At 38.2% G+C, this 15,070-nt stretch overlaps 1 pseudogene; it reads right to left on the reverse strand.

The window, feature by feature from the left end:
* Positions 1-1,170: 1,170 nt before the first annotated feature.
* Positions 1,171-9,063, reverse strand: LOC143562384 (salicylic acid-binding protein 2-like; annotated as a pseudogene).
* Positions 9,064-15,070: the final 6,007 nt, after the last annotated feature.

The raw sequence follows: 15,070 nt of genomic DNA on the forward strand, positions 1-15,070 counted from the left end.
ACATGTTATATCCCATAAATTGCCACAATATCCATGATGAAATGTTGAAACAGGTTAAGATTCACTAAATAGAAGAAAACAAAACACAAAACTTTCAGCCACCAAAGTTTCAGTTGTTCATCCCACATAAGGTGAGATGGTGTTTCTGGAAGAGTTATTTGCCTATAAAAACAGCTCTATGTTTTGACATTATTGGCAATTCTTTTTGGCTTAAGAGTCTAGTATGCAAAAATATAACTAGATTAAATTATGCATGGTATTTCTTATATTTTTAAATTCTCTTGAGCTAGTTTAAATTTTGATTTGACTGGTTTATCCTTGCTCAACCCATTGGTTAACTTCGAACAACTGAATCCGAACCTAATAAGTTTGCGGGCTCAAATCTTGTAGCATGAAGGCCGGTTGTTGTGTAATTATCATAGCAAATCTAATAATTGTTAAAAGATCTACGAGATTTAATACAAGTTGAGTTAACTTGAAGTCTGATACACCTTCATGCAAATCAAATGGTTTAATAAGCAGAGTAACAAGCTAAAAAGCTTACAAATACCATCAACTTATACTAAGCAAAAAAAAAATATATATATATATAGGGAATGAGATCAACACAAAAAGATAGCAAAAACATGTTAAAAGAATGACAAACTAGAGATAAAAGTATATCTTTTCCCTCCTTTTCTCCTTCTCGTCGCTATCATTATCGCATATCGCTACCTCCCTCAGGCCTCAAGCCCGATTCCGCTACTGAACTAATTCCTGGATCCAAAGGCCCATTAGATGGACACACCACACATAAGTCCATTTGAGATTTGATGCTCCTGCATCATTTTCCTTGTATTCTAGAATGATAGCATGCATCATTGTCGATAAAATTTTCTTAGTTCATTATATTATATGGGTGAGTTTATTTCTCGAATATTAAAAAAAATATGGAAGGTGAAGAATTTGAACTTGTGATACATTTAGGTGACAAAACAGTCATAGCGGAACAAGAATATATATCACCAGGATCACTGCTATCGCTGCCACCTTATTGTCCCCGACTCTCAACCTTGCGCCTTGACTTACATCAAGGTTCTTATACTAATAATTCAATGATACGTACTCATTGAACAACATTTAACACATTAAGAACTTATAATATACATTATAAAATAAACAAAGTTCAGACAGGCTTGAGTAGCCATATTGGGATTAAACGATAATATTGATAGGTAACTAAGTGTAACGGAGGGCTACATCAACAAGATAAGCACATACTTGCTTCGGATTCGACAACATTGGCATGTGGTCTACGTCTTCCAACTCTTTCACCTCCGTCACAGGGCTGTTATCAATCATCCACATCTGAAATTCTTTCGGGATACCTCCATCATTCATTCCAATGATATAGATTCGTGTCACAGAACCGTATCTGTTCTTTGAAAATGGTGTTTCTTTGCGTAGATCGTTTAAAAAAAGCGAACTAGGCCTGACCAACATTTTTCCCAACTGAAGGTCCTACATGCATCATTCATAGTTTAAGAATATCATATAACATGAAAAGTTATAATTTGTATGAATTAAGAAGGTCATTATCACCTCATCGGAGCAAAGGTTGTAAAGCTTGGATGATAGGAAGTGGGGGCCAAATAACACTGATGTTTCGGAGCCGTTTTCAGTATCATATTCTGAAAATTTTGTGTCCAACCAATCTTCGGTTGACATATTTTCATTATGCTTCAAATTGAATTTTAAAAACGTAGTTAGAACAACAAGGAGATAATATATATGTAAATATGGAAATTTTTAATAAATAGGAAAAATGAAAAGGTGTAAGAGCATTCTCATTCCATTCCCCATCTCTATCTCTATAATTAAACTAAAAAACACTACATTTCTCTCTTCTATTCAATTAAATAATATTTTTTATACTTCTATCATTACAGTTTTCTCTCTCCTCTACTCACAACCAATCCAACAAATATTACAAAATAAATAGGGGCAAACAATGCTTCCAAAATGTTTTCCTAAATTTACAAAAAATCACTACATTTTTCTTTCCATCCTATAATTTACACTCACAACCACTCAAAACCTCACCCTATAATTTACATACCCTCCTCACATAAATTTAGAGGATGGGATATGAATGCTCTAATGGTTTATAGGAGAGAGAACTTTTTTTTAGGTTTCTACAAATGGCGGAACCCACCATGACAGTAGAGCGTGTCAGAAACGGTCTGGTGAGCTGGAGGTTATTTTGGTGTTCCGCAATTTGAAATGACGGAGGTGACATATTAACCACATGTTCCACCATTTGAAATGGCGGAACACAAATTTTACCCCTTATAGCATTCCCCTATTTATTTTTCTCACTTCCGTCATTTGAGATGACGTAAGTAAATAGTATAATACCTGACACGTCTGACGAGGGCTTGTTGACTTCACTTCCTCCATTTGAAATGGCGGAAGTGAACAGTACCGACATGTTATGACACTGATAGACTTTTCTGCTACCTTTTTTACCACACTATTCACTTTCGTCATTTGAAATGGAGGAAGTGAAAATTACCGACATGTTATGAAACTGACATGACTTTTCTGCTACCTTTTTTTACCACACTATTCACTTTTGCCATTTGAAATGGCAGAAGTGAACATTACCGACATGTTATGACACTTGCATGACTTTTCTGCTACCTTTTTTACCACACTATTCACTTCCGCCATTTCAAATGACAGAAGTGAACAGCACTGACATTTATTACATATTTATTATATAAAATAAACGACTTAATAAAGAAATCAAAAAAAATAATTTGCCTATTTAAATTATACTTTTTTTTTAATTTTAATTACCTTTATTTATTTTCACATTTATTATATAAAATAAACAAATTAATAAAGAAAATTTTAATTAGCTATAATATTTTTATTATAAAACATTTAAATTATACTGTTCACTTCCATCTATAATAAATTCTATATTCTATATCTATAATAAATTCTATATTCAATAAAAAAGAAAAATTTTCTATAGATAGTTGGATTGGAATTGACGAACTCTTAATACCACATTTAAAGTTACATGAGTGAATAGTATTGTAAAAATCAGAAATTCTTGTTAAATGTCATAAATGTTAGTACTGTTCATTTGAGCCATTTGAAATGACGTAAGTGAACAATGTACAAAAGGTCAAAAGTAGAAAACTCTTGTCAAAAGCAGAAAACTAGTCCATAAAAATGTCAGTATTGTTCACTTTCGCCGTTTGAAATGGCGTAAGTGAATAGTGTAGTAAAAAAAGTAGCAGAAAAGTCATGTCAGTGTCATAACATGTCGGTATTGTTCACTTCCGCCATTTTCAAATGGCGGAAGTGAATAGTGTGGTCAACAAGCCCTCGTTAGATGTGTCAGTATTATACTATTCACTTACGCCATTTCAAATGACGGAAGTGAGAAAAATGAATAGGGGCAGGCCATAAGGGGTAAAATTTGTGTTCCGCCATTTCAAATAGCGGAACATCTGGTTAATATGTCACTTCCGCCATCTCAAATGGCGGAACACCAAAATTACTTCCAACTCACCAGACCGTTTCTGATACGCTCTGCAGTCATGATGGGTTCCGCCATTTCAAATGTCAGAACATATATAAACCCAAAAAAATTTTCTCTTTCCTATAAACCATTACATCCCTTTCATTTTTCCTATTTATAAAAATTTTCCATGTAAATATACTTTGTAAAGGGCACCAAACAATAAAATATCAAATAATTTGACTTTACTTAATTTGGGACTAGTGTTATTCATAAAAATACAACACACACACAAATACATAGAGATGATGTAACATCAGTGATGGTGTTAATCGAATCAGTTTTCAAGTTTATCATCTTAATTAAATTGAGTTTTTTCTTAATCTTTCTTCCAGATTATTTAATGAACATCTTTCTTCTTGCTCTCCAAAATGAACATATCTATATGCACAGCCCATCTCCGCCGCTGGACGCCTATGAGATCATGCAGAATGATCGCATGAGCATTACTGTTAGGTTTTATGTTTCATTCTCCATTCACGTACTGTCTTTTACGTCACTTGCTCTTTTTGGGATTCATTCTATGGCAAATTCATCTTCTGTTTGATATGACATTTTATTTGTGAATTTATAGGTCAGAAGGTTTCTTTTTAGACGTAAAAGATTAAAGAGAACGACCAACCATAGGGACCAAAAGCATGATTTATTCTCATTATTACATTGATAAATTCGAATGTAGCTAGATCATTACCAGTGGCGAAGCTTGAACGAAAACGTCAAGAGACGGACGAAAATGCTTATAACAAAATCATAAAGGCAGGGGGCTGGCATCAAATTTTCGGGTTAAAATGAATAAATTTACAGTAAATGAAAATTTCTGACACAAATGGATAAATTTATACTACTATGCAGAAAAACTATCATTTGCCAACGACCATTACCTTAATGCTAATAACCACTCCTAGACTGGTGGGTACGTATATGGAAACCGCATCACTGCCCCTGGTAATAAGGTGGCTGCCACGTCGAAGTTTTGCGGGGAGGGAGAATTGGTTATGCGTGGAGATCTCCACGCTGAAGTGAAGGCAACACGAGAGAATTGGTTTCTTTGTTTGTTTTTTTATGTTTTTTTTTGTATTCTTATCAACAAATATACACGCTCTCTTTTCTACACCCACAACTCTACTCCCAAAATTACCACACACTTGCATCTAGTAGAATTTGAATCAACAACCACTTGATTAGAGAGTACACCATTTTACCATCAGAAACTTGGAAACAAATACCTTTTTACTTTAGAAGTTTGGATTAAATCAGTCGCAAAATCTGATAAGGTGATCTTTTAATGATATACAAATTAAATCCTCACTAAATCAACTTGCTTTGATAGCTATTTATTTGAGAAATGTAGTTTATTGTTTGTTACCTAATTCTCTCCCAACAAAAAGTAGATATTTGTTGTCAGATTTCTAACAACAAAAATAAAATAGTTGGTTATACTTAAAAGTTTATACAATTCGTTATATTAGTTTATCCTTAACAAAATTTTCATGTCAAATAGAAATTGTAAGTACGAAAATAAATAAATAATAAAAAATAGGGCAAGATATATGTCTTGCTTTTAGCCCCAAAATAGTTTGAGCAACACTTGTAAGATAATGACAATTACCTTGTCCAAAACATAGGATGGCTTATGTATACATAATCCGGCATGAAGGCCGAGAGTAGAGGTGCACAAACCGGTTTTTTTAAAAAAAACCGGTTCGGTTATTAACTGGACCGGTTTTTTTGGCCCGGAAAAAAACCGGTTCGGTTAATAACCGGACCGGTTAATAACCGGTTTTTTGCTGTCAAAACCCTAACCGGTCTAACCGGTTAGGACCGGTTTAGAAACCGGTTAGAACCGGTTAATAAACCGGTTTTTTTATTAACCGGTTTTTTTTTTTTTTTTTTTTTTTTTAATTTCGCGGTTTCAAATACGAATATTTGTTTTTTATATTTTGTACTTAATGAAGACAATTATTTTTTCACAGTATAAACAAACCGGTAACTACAAGGCAAAATGGTAACTACAAGGCAAAACGGACTGACCGAAGCCATTCTTTGCTTTCGTTGTTAGGGTTCTTTGCTTGGAAGATGAGTATGAGTGTGTGTTGGTGAATGTGTTTTCAACAAACCAAAGATTAAAAACATATAACTTTCATTTATAGTTTTTACATTAAAAATACAAACATTAAATCGTTATCGCATATTCGTAACTCAAAAATACAAACATTAAATCATTAACACTGAAGAAATCTCTGCCAAGAACTGTTGTTCATGATTTAACTCAAAAATACAAACATTAAATCGTGAACTAGCAGATGCTCCTGTTGTTCCCAATCGCAGTTTGTTCATGATTTGCCTCCATGTTTGCTGTTTCTTTAACTAAATTAGAAAAATCCAAATCAACAAGTAAATAAGAGCACATATTAGGAAAAAGAATGCTTAGACACGATTACATGAACAACTTGCTGTTTCTTACTCATGATTTGCCTCCATGTTTGCTGTTTCTTTAACTAATTTTCTTCGCTACCCGATCCCGAGCTATTTCTTAGGTAATCGTCGTACGCGGCTTCTTCATCGGTCATTGGTTGAGTGTGTCCTTCATTGACCTCGTCTTCATACAAGCCCACTTCATACTCCATTTCCCCCTCGAGTGAGCGTTGATGTTGTGCCCTATCTAAAGAGTCCAAGTAATCCTTGTAGCAAATCGACATCTCTATAGCTGGTGCAGTGAGTCGAGTCCTCCTAATCGATATAACTGCCAGAAACAGAAAAAGCAGACTCCGAAGCTACCGTGGAAGCTTGGACCGTTAGTAAATCTTTGGCCATGGCGGCGAGGATCGGAAACTCATCCTCCTTACCTCTCCACCAAGCCAGCAAATCAAGACTTCTAAATTCATCCGGAGTCATGTGTTTCACAAAGTTGGTACCACCATACCTTCCAAGTTCACTGCTTGGGGTGTTTACCTTTTGACGTTTACCGGCGTCTTCCCAAATCATGTAGTACATCCCCATTTCAAGGTCGGTTTGGGATTGGGATTGGGCAACAGCTCTTAAAGAGTCATGAATTTGGGAAGACGACCCGTATTTTGTAAGGTAAACATCATACATGTTTGACAAGGTGCTGTTGAAAGCATTCTTTAAAGTTTGGCTATAATAGGGGTTTTGATCGTCGTTTAACCCTAGCTCATCACAAATTTTTTCTATTAAAGCTTCAACACCACCAACATTGATGCAAGGGTTTAACGCAGCAGCACATGTCAAAACAGCGGGTAGTTCTTGAAAATATTTTCTAAATTTTTCTTTCATTTTTACACCCATATCAAAATAAGGTGCACCCCTACAATGAAGTTCACTCAACTTTGTGCACATGACAGCAATTTTTGGTAAAGCAATGGGGCTTGTTGGATAGTAAACCCCGGATAAACTAGTTGTGCAAGATTTAAAATTTTGAAGGACCTCCGTAACGATCTCAATCAATAACCAGTTTCTAGGATCGTACGGTGCACATTTACCCCTACTTGACAAAATTTGATGAAACGCAATTAATTATTCTTTTTGTTGGATGGCTTTCTCAAACATATTACAAGTCGAGTTCCATCTTGTTGGACAATCCCAATTTGGCCCCAACCATTGACAATTAGCTTCTACACAAAATTTTTTGTATCTTGAAAATGTTTTATTGTTGCTAAAAACATCTCGTAACATTCTTTTAAAATTGTTTCTTTGCGTTTCGATCACGTTTAACCCATCTTGCACGGCCAAGTTGATAATATGTGCAATGCATCGGCTATGAAAAAACGCTCCATCACAAATAGGTTTATACTTTAATTTTAAATGGCCAACCGCGGCCGTATTGTTGGACGCGTTATCAAACGAAATTGAAAAGATTTTATGTTCAATCTTGTATTGTCGAATGACTTTATCCAAGATTTGAAAAATATTTCTACCCGTGTGCGGGTAATCAAACAATTGAAACGCAACGGTTCGTTTCATCATTTGCCACGACTCGGGGTCAACCCAATGAGCCGTCACACAAATGTATGAGTCGGGCGAACCATGAGGTACCGACCACACATCCGTTGTTAAGTTTACACCAGTTTGTAAGTTTGAAAAGTATGAAATTAGTTCGGATTTAGCGTTTTTCCATGCTTTAAGACAATCTCTTCTAAGGGTCGAACGACTTACGTGTTGGTAGCATGGTTGAACATAGTTTTGCATCATCTCCGTGAATTGAGGGTTGTCGAAGTGGTTGAAAGGAAGTGTTTGTTGAATCACAAAGTTTGAAAACTGTTGACGTACCGCTTCAACGTCGTACGTAAACACCGCTCCTTGATTCGTCATCTCCGGCTGCGAACTACTTCCCGATTCGTCCTTCAAGGCCTTGCAAAAGGGCCTTTGTACATGCGCTTTTAAAGTGGAGTTTGCATCTTTGCCATAAAACTTCAAACAATGTTTGCATCGAGCTTTTTGGCTACCGTTAGACATTTCGCATAGGACGAAATGTTGCCAAACATCATGGTTTCGTTTCGTGGGGATGACCCGAACGACCGTTTCTCCCGTGTTCGAGGCACCCATGTTGACGGATGAAGCAGCACTTTGGGAGGCCATGATAATCGACTACGAAATAAGAGTGGTATACTCGAGTATGAAATAAACGACTACGAAATAAGAGCGTATGGAGTGGTAATGTGGTATAATTGAGCGTGAGATAACAAAATAATCGCGTATGAAATAAACGTTTAGAGCGTTTGGAGTTGTATAATCGAGTGTGATCTAACCAATACCCAACCTAAACTATATATAGATGTTTGTGGGGGTAAAATGGTAAAAAAAAAAACGGTCCAAAAACAAAAAAAACGGGCATATAGCCGTTATAAACCGGTTTTTTTATAAACCGGTTAACCTGTTTTTCCATAACCGGTTAATAAAAAAAACCGGTTTTTCCATTAACCGGTTAACCGGTTTTTCCATAACCGGTTAATAAAAAAAACCGGTTTTTCCATTAACCGGTTCGTTAACCGGTTTTGGATCTAGAACTTGTAACCGAAAGACGAACCGGCGGTTTCTAAACCGGTCAAACCGGTTATTAAAAAACCGGTTTTCGTAAAAACCGGTTTCCGGTTTAAACCGGTAAACCGGTTCCCCAACCGGTTTTTTTGGCCATCTCTAGCTGAGAGGAAGACAGCGACGGAGACCTTTTCTGGGAACTTTTCCATTGCAACCGCCAAGTTCATGCCACCGAGACTATGTCCCACCAACACCACCTTCTCTCCTGGCGGAAGAGCCACCATGAATTCCAGCAACGGCAAAGTGTAGTCAGAAAAAGTGAGGACTTGTTGGATTGTTCTTGTATCAGTGCCAGAAGCTGCCAGATCAAAGGCGGATACACGGTGTCCGGCAGCCTCTAGGAGGGGTTTGAGCTTGAACCAACACCATGCTCCGTGGCCTGCACCATGCACTAGCACAAAATGCTTTTGCTGCTTATTGGCACCTCCCATGTTCATTTTCTTTTCTTTTTTTTCCCTTCTTCTAATAATGTTAATAGCAACATTGTTAGGTATTACGTGTACGCGGCTGACCCGAAAAGGAATCGGATAGGGCGACAGAAATCAATACAATACAACGGCTCGGGCCTTAAGAATTTAACGGTATTTCTAATTGATTTCTAAAACGAATATAACGTAAACGCAGCGGATAAACGAGAAGTAAAACTAGACTTAAATTAGATAACCCAAACAACCAAGCTAAACCGGAATATAAATCAGAACCTGGACTTGCTTACGTCTTGTTCAACCCTGATCGAACAAACCCACGGATGCAACTGTCAACAATGTTCTTGACTTTTGAGCGATGAATAAATTGAACCTTTACTTGAATGGCGTTGGTTTAATAATCCACAGACACACAACAATAATTCAAAACCAAGTAAATTATTGGTAGTGGCGGTGACTAATCTCAATACACACAATCAATAAACCAATCAATATAATAATGTTAGATGACGGAGGCAGGAAGATTCTCATAAAACACACAAACCAAAACAAAAATAATAATAATAATCGTAAAGCAGAGAGTAGATACAAACACGGGATTTACGTGGTTCGGTCACGGTGTGTAACCTACGTCCACGGGCAACGAACAGGGTCTCTTCTTTTATTGAGGTGCTCATGCAATTACAAGATACAACATTGTTTATATAGGGAGGCTAACTAGGGTTTATTTCTTTCTACATAAGTTACAAGAAATAATATAAAACGGGCCACTAAAGTTGAGTGGGTGGCCAGCTCATTCAACCCTTCTAGTCTTCAACTGCCTAACCCAAGACGGGCCGGGGCTACACCCGTATTAAACCCAACAATCTCCCACTTGGAGCCTCGGAACGTCTTCACTTGCTCCACCTGTAAACACACCCGTACCTGTAATCTTTTGTCTTCAATGTAAACCATGTCTTCTACCTGTTCGTCGCCACCTCCTCAACACTATTCCTGGAGACCAACTGAAGCTACACATAGCTTCAGTTTGTCCAAGGTCACAACCTTGGTAAACATATCCGCCGGATTCCTGTCTCCCCTAATGTTGTCCAACCGAATAGTCCCATCACTGACTAAACCCCGAATGTAATGATAACGCATATGAATGTGCTTTGTTTTACCATGATACACAGGATTCTTGGCTAATTTCACAGCACTTTCATTATCGCAGTACAATGGATAATCTGTTTGTTCCCTGCCTAACTCCTTTAAGAAAGTCCTCAACCAAACAAGCTCTTTACTCGCTTCAGCAGCTGCCATATACTCAGCTTCTGTGGTTGAGAGTGCCACACTCTTTTGCAGTTTAGACTTCCAACAGATTGCAGTATCCCCCATAGTGAACACATATCCCGTAGTACTCTTATAAGTCTCCTTACATCCGCCCAAGTCAGCATCTGAAAACCCTTTAAGAATTGCATTCTTGCCTTTAAAGCATAACGCCATCTTTGAAGTTCCCTTTAGGTACTTAAGCAGCCACTTCACTGCTTCCCAATGTGCTTTCCCTGGATTTGACATGAACCTGCTAATAACTCCCACTGCGTGAGCGATATCAGGTCTCGTGCATACCATTGCATACATAAGACTACCCACTGCAGATGCATAAGGAATCTTTGCCATCTCTGCCTTTTCTCCATCAGTACTAGGAGACTGATCCTTAGAAAGTTTAATATGACTACCCATAGGTGTACTTCGAGTAGCGGTTTTCTCATCGCTCATGTTAAACTTCTCTAAAATCTTCCATATGTATTTCTCCTGAGATAAAGTTAGAGAACTGTCCTTCTTGTTTCTGGTGATGCTCATGCCAAGAATTTGCTTGGCTGGACCTAAATCTTTCATTTCAAATTCTTCAGACATCTGTCGCTTCAACTTATTAATCTCTGACATGTCTGAACCGGCAATCAACATATCATCTACATACAACAGTAGAATGATATAAGAACTGGCGAATTTCTTGAGATAACAACAGTGGTCCATCTCACATCTTTTGTATCCATTCCTGCCCATAAAATCATCAAACTTGATATACCACTGCCTGGGCGCCTACTTCAACCCATAAAGACTCTTCTTTAACTTGCACACCATGCTTTCTTTACCAACTGTTTGAAACCCCTCTGGCTGTGCCATGTAGATATCCTCATCAAGGTCACCATGCAGAAAAGCTGTCTTCACATCCAACTGCTCCAGATGTAAGTTTTCTGCAGCCACAATACTAAGCACCAGTCTGATTGTAGTCATTTTTACCACAGGGGAAAATATCTCATTATAATCAACCCCATGCTTTTGTTGGAACCCTTTCACTACCAATCGTGCTTTGTATCTCTTTGTATCATCACTTTCATCCTTGATCCTGAATACCCATCGGTTCTGAAGAGCTTTCTTCCCGGCCGGAAGCTTTGTAAGAACCCAAGTCTCGTTCTTGTTAAGTGAATCCATCTCTTCTCTCATCGCTTTCTCCCACTGAGACGAGTCTTTCAAGCTCATTACTTCAGAGTAACACTGTGGTTCACCATTCTCTGTCAGTAGAAGGTAATTAACAGAAGGAGAATATCTCTTAGGAGGTCTAATGGTTCTGGAAGACCTCCTAACCTCTAGCTGAGGTGTAATCATTTCTTGTTCTAGTGGAGACTGTTCAGTATTAGGCTCTGAACTCCCACTGTCAGAGAAATCCTCAAATTCATCTGCATTTTCTTCCAAAACCTCTTATGATGTTTCGGAGCTCTGACTATCAACCTTCTCACTTGAATCTTCAAACTCTACATGTTCTTTATCAACTTCTTGTGTGAATGACTTTCTATCTTTGTAAAGTCTTGCTTCATTAAAAACCGGATCACGAGCCCGACATACCTTTCTGGCCTCTGGATCCCAAAGCCTATAGCCCATCTTTGCGTCTCCATAGCCTATAAAAGTACACTTCTTCGCCTTAGGGTCAAGCTTGTCCCTCTCAGTATCTTTTATCCCAATGTAAGCATCACAACCGAACACTTTAAGATGTTTGAATTTAACCTCTTTTCCACTCCATACTTCCTCTGGAAGTCTGAATCCAAGAGGAACTGACGGTCCTCTATTTATAAGATATGCAGCAGTGTTGGCTGCATCTGCCCAGAAGGTCTTTGGAAGCCCTGCATTTAACCTCATTGCCCTAGCTCTTTCATTCAGTGTCCTATTAATTCTTTCGGCTACTCCATTCTGCTGTGGCGTACCGGGAACGGTATTAATCATCTTTATACCCCTCTCAGCACAGTAATTAACGAATTCCTTGCTGATGTACTCCCCACCATTGTCAGACTTTAAACACTTCACTTTCAGATTCGTTTCCATCTCCACGGCTGCCCTCCATTTCTTAAAAATCTCAAATACCTCGAACTTGTTTTTGTGAAAATAGACCCATAGCTTCCGTGTAGCGTCATCAATGAAAGTAACGTAGTAGTTGGAGCCTCCTAATGATGATACTGGTGTTGGTCCATACACATCAGTATGAACGAGCTCAAGTTTCTTTGCTTTAAGTGTTTTTCCTGATTTTATGAAGGTGACCCGTTTCTTCTTGCCAAGCACACAAGGTTCACAGAACCCTGTATCAAGTTCCACCTTTTTCAAATCAGGGAATTTTCCTTTCTCTGCCAGTATCTTCAAACCTTTCTCACTCATGTGGCCGAGTCGTTGATGCCACAAACATAATGGACTCGGTCCACTAGCCACTGAATTCACCTCTCCCGCTGAGATTTCTGCCATGTACAACGTACCCTTTTTCTTCACGCGAGCAATTACCAAGTTACCTTTTATGACCTTCCATTGCCCTCCTCTGAAAGTAACACTATAACCTTCAACATCAAGCTGCCCAATAGAAATCAGCATCTTCCTTAACCCAGGAATTATTCTGACATCTTTCAGAGTCCATGTAGTTCCTAAAGAAGCCTTCAAGTCGATATCCCCCATCCCGGTAATATCTAGAGCCTCATTATTCGCCAAACAGACTTTACCAAAGTTTCCTGTTCTAACATTCATTAGGCTCTTTGTGCTAAACGTGGCATGGAAAGACGCACCAGAGTCCATGATCCAAGACTCAACTGTGTTCTCAACACAACAGACTAGGGCTTCATCATCTGAAACTTCATTTGTAGCAGCATTTACTTCCGAAGTAGATTTTACTTCCTTTTTCTGTTGAGGTGCTGGAGGGTTGGTACATTGACTTCTGAAATGCCATTCTCCTGGCAATTCCAGCAGGTAATATCTTTTCTTGGTCTAGACTTGCTTCTTTTCTTAGATTTTGATCTACCCCTGTTGCCTCCTTTGTTCTTGCTTCTCCCTCTACCTTCAACACTTAGCAAAGTGCTTGATGATTCTCCATTATTCCTCCTTCTAGAATCTTCATTCAAAATCAGGTCACGAACTTTGTTGAAAGTCAAGGCATCCGAACCAACTGAACTGGTGACTGCAGTGATTGTTCCTGACCAGCTGTCAGGTAATGAAGACAAAAGTAGGCAAGCTTGCAATTCATCATCAATCTTGAACTTCACCGATGATAAACGTCTCAGGTGAGAATTGAAGGTGTATATGTGTTCGGTAACAGAACCTCCCTCTTTCATGCGTGTGTTTACCAACTCCCGGATTAGGAACACCTTATTTGCAGATGATGGCTTCTCATACATGTTTGACAACGCCTCCATGATTCCACGCGCTGTGGTTTCGTCTAAGATGTTGTACGCCACTTTCATAGACAAGGCAAGCCTAATTGTTGACTTCGCCTTCTTGTCAATAGCTTTCCACTCATCTGTAATCTTTTCTGGCGGTTCCTCCAAAGCAACATCTAGATCTTTCTGTATTAGCAAATCCGTGATTTGCATCTTCCACCATCCAAAGTTTTGTCCATCGAACTTCTCGATTTTCGTTTTACCCTCATCAGCCATAATACCGGAGATCAAAGAGTGAGAGCCAACATTGGCTCTGATACCACTTGTTAGGTATTACGTGTACGCGGCTGACCCGAAAAGGAATCGGATAGGGCGACAGAAATCAATACAATACAACGGCTTGGGCCTTAAGAACTTAACGGTATTTCTAATTGATTTCTAAAACGAATATAACGTAAACGCAGCGGATAAACGAGAAGTAAAACTAGACTTAAATTAGATAACCCAAACAACCAAGCTAAACCGGAATATAAATCAGAACCTGGACTTGCTTACGTCTTGTTCAACCCTGATCGAACAAACCCACGGATGCAACTGTCAACAATGTTCTTGACTTTTGAGCGATGAATAAATTGAACCTTTACTTGAATGGCGTTGGTTTAATAATCCACGGACACACAGCAATAATTCAAAACCAAGTAAATTATTGGTAGTGGCGGTGACTAATCTCAATACACACAATCAATAAACCAATCAATATAATAATGTTAGATGACGGAGGCAGGAAGATTCTCATAAAACACACAAACCAAAACAAAAATAATAATAATCGTAAAGCAGAGAGAAGATACAAACACGGGATTTACGTGGTTCGGTCACGGTGTGTAACCTACGTCCACGGGCAACGAACAGGGTCTCTTCTTTTATTGAGGTGCTCATGCAATTACAAGATACAACATTGTTTATATAGGGAGGCTAACTAGGGTTTATTTCTTTCTACATAAGTTACAAGAAATAATATAAAACGGGCCACTAAAGTTGAGTGGGTAGCCAGCCCATTCAACCCTTCTAGTCTTCAACTGCCCAACCCAAGACGGGCCGGGGCTACACCCGTATTAAACCCAACAAACATGTCGCTATATATATAGTACCAAGGGTTATGCTAGAAGCAGCTAAACTGCATATTAAAGGAAGAGTTTAATTCATTAATCATTAAATAGGCTAACTAACCATTTCAAACACGTAATATTAGGAGTCATCATATTCAAATTAAGTTGAAATCCAATCCAAGGTGACTAATATGTAATATGCCAACATATAAGAAGAGGCCGTTTGGCTATTGAAGT

The sequence above is a fragment of the Bidens hawaiensis genome, unplaced genomic scaffold (assembly GCF_021521415.1).
Source record: "Bidens hawaiensis isolate Kalapana, Puna unplaced genomic scaffold, B.hawaiensis_p1.1 tig00020951_1, whole genome shotgun sequence".
Lineage (NCBI taxonomy): Eukaryota > Viridiplantae > Streptophyta > Magnoliopsida > Asterales > Asteraceae > Bidens > Bidens hawaiensis.